At 20.6% G+C, this 1473-nt stretch overlaps 1 pseudogene; it reads left to right on the top strand.

Annotated features, from left to right (window-relative positions):
• The first annotated feature begins 886 nt into the window (after positions 1-886).
• Positions 887-1468, top strand: LOC108749205 (annotated as a pseudogene).
• Positions 1469-1473: the final 5 nt, after the last annotated feature.

The following is a 1473-nucleotide window of genomic DNA, read 5'->3' as shown; positions in this document are numbered from 1 at the left end:
TTAAAATTCTTAATTAAACTATTTCTTGACTACTAATTTTTATTAAATTTATATTTTTATATATATACTATTACTATTAAATTAACTACAAATTAATTAATTACAAACTACAAATTAATTAATTACATATCATTATGAACAAAATATCTAAAATAATATTTATTATTTTTTTATCAACAATATTTTTAATCATATTCATAATTTTAACTAATTATTTTAATATTAGATCAATAATTATTTTATTAATTATTCATTCTCTTTTAACTTTCACTATATTATCTCTTTGATCAAAAAATTATATATATTCAATCATTATATTTTTAACACTAATTAGAGGACTTCTTATTATCTTTTTATACTTTACCAGTCTCATTTCTAACATAAAAAACAACTTTACAATAAAATTACCTATATTATTAATCATACTTATAAATATATATATATTTATAACAACAATTACATCTAATAAATATTTCCATCTTTATTTTAGAAACTCCTATCTTTATAATAATAATCTACCTCTAAATATAAATAAAAAAATTTTTGAAAATATATACCTTATTTATAAATATCCACACTCCAACTTAACCTTAATTTGTATTATATTTTTATTGCTAGCTATACTTTTAATTATTAAGATTTGTTCAATCAAATATGCCCCACTACGAAAAATTAATTAAATTTTATCATCTATGACTCTTACTAAAACATTCTTATTTTATTAATACCCTACCTAATCAAAATCATCCTACATTTTTATACTCAATTTTTAATTTTTTATATCCTCCTTACTTTTAAAATAAATCTTTAAATACTTTAAAATATTTATTAAATTATTTACTTTTTAAAAATAAACATATTTTAAATAAATTATCAACACTAACTACACACACACGTATTAATAAAATAAATCTATTATTCTTACTTAAATATGAATAAAATAATTAAACCCCTCATAAATCTACCAACTCCCTCTAATATCTCATATTGATGAAATTTTGGCTCACTTCTTGGACTTTTTCTTATAATTCAAATTATCAGAGGCCTATTTTTATCAATGCATTATTGCCCTAATATTAATTCTGCCTTTAATAGAATTATTCACATTATCCAAAACGTAAATAATGGATGAATTATTCATAATATCCATATAAATGGCGCCTCTTTATTCTTTATTTGTATATATTCACATATAAGGCGAAATATTTATTATAACTCCTTCAATCTAACTAATACTTGAATTTCCGGAGTATCTATTTTTTTACTATCTATACTAACAGCATTTCTTGGATATGTACTCCCTTGGGGCCAAATATCTTTTTGAGGCGCTACTGTAATTACTAATCTTATATCAACTATTCCATATATCGGAAATCTACTAGTAATATGAATTTGAGGGGGATTCTCAATTAATAACTCAACCTTAAATCGATTCTTTTCATTCCACTTCATTATACCTTTTATTATCACTCT

This window comes from Trachymyrmex septentrionalis, unplaced genomic scaffold (genome assembly GCF_001594115.1).
Source record: "Trachymyrmex septentrionalis isolate Tsep2-gDNA-1 unplaced genomic scaffold, Tsep1.0 C3656535, whole genome shotgun sequence".
Classification (NCBI taxonomy): Eukaryota; Metazoa; Arthropoda; class Insecta; order Hymenoptera; family Formicidae; genus Trachymyrmex; species Trachymyrmex septentrionalis.
Note: the sequence above shows the minus strand (reverse complement) of the source record. Positions and strands in the feature narration are given on the sequence as shown.